Raw genomic sequence first — 1,263 nt, forward strand, 5'->3', positions numbered from 1 at the left:
GTCACAGTGGGGCGTCTTGTGGAGTCTGGTAGAGGGTAGGAAAATAATGAAGGGAGAGAATATGTCATAAAATATAAATAGAGGGAGTAGGTGAAGGAGAAACGTCATCCCACTGAAGACTCTAGAGGGATGATCTCGTAAAGGGCACAAGGTTTGGCCAGAAGCTACTCACCGCAGCAGATGATATTTTAGTATGTGTTGCAGGTAACTGTGTTTTTGTGTTATCTTATTTCGTTTTTTTTTTTTTTTTTTATCAAACATGCATAATTTCTCCTCTTCATCGCTGAACCAGAGGAAAATTCAACAGCCTCTGTTCATGCCAACGTTTTGAAGTCATGGCATGACATTTTTGCAAACATTCCCTTTAAAATATATTTCTCAGATGAAAAAAAAAACCCCGTCTCTACTTTTCCCATCTAATCCACACGTCATCTTCACTTTATTCCCTCAATTTCTATCCAGAAAGAAATGGCCAACTCCTTCCCATCAGCTCAGACATCAGTCCTGCTAATAAAAAATAAAAAATATCATCATATATATTTATTCATCGGGGATAACGTGTACTTAGGAAGAGCCGAATGAGAAGCCAGCATATCAGAGGCAACTCAAATAGAAGCAAAGACAGCCATTAGAATCCAGGATAGTCATCGATATTATTGGAAGTCTTTTTATTGGTATCGTCATCATTATTACTAAGATAAAACAAAATAAAAAGTTCCTTGGCCCTTGTTGACACAGAGAGAGAGAGGACGCCGGCCATCAGCAGTAGAGTGCGCTTCCATGCCGCTGCTTCGTTTCCAGGGGTTCGGTCAAAGTTAAATCCATCGGGGGTTGAAGGGAAGATTATTACATGGTAAGTGGGGCTATTTCTCTTTCAGGTTTTTTTTTTTTCTCTCTGACCAATAAGTGGTCTGCAACGCTTCGCGTGGCCATTTTGAGTACCTGCTCCGCTATTCTCCAGGAGCCACAAAGAAAGCAAGCGGGAACCGGGTACTGAAAGGAGTAATAAAGGCGGCTTTACGGACGAGCGAACGGAAATAAAAGGAATAAAAGGTGAAGTCAAACATCTCCTATTTGAGGACTATGCAAATGCTGGCCTGTAGGATTCCACTGCAGACTTTGGGAGTCGATTGTTTTGCGTTCCAGAACAGATTTCTCTGGATTCCCCCCCCACCACCACCACCTCCTCTCTCTCTCGCTCTCTCTCTCTGTCACTTAAAAAAGAAAAGAAAAGAAAGAAAACAGTTTGGTGTTCCGTCTCCC

Source organism: Brachionichthys hirsutus, chromosome 23 (assembly GCF_040956055.1).
Source record: "Brachionichthys hirsutus isolate HB-005 chromosome 23, CSIRO-AGI_Bhir_v1, whole genome shotgun sequence".
In the NCBI taxonomy this organism is placed as follows: domain Eukaryota; kingdom Metazoa; phylum Chordata; class Actinopteri; order Lophiiformes; family Brachionichthyidae; genus Brachionichthys; species Brachionichthys hirsutus.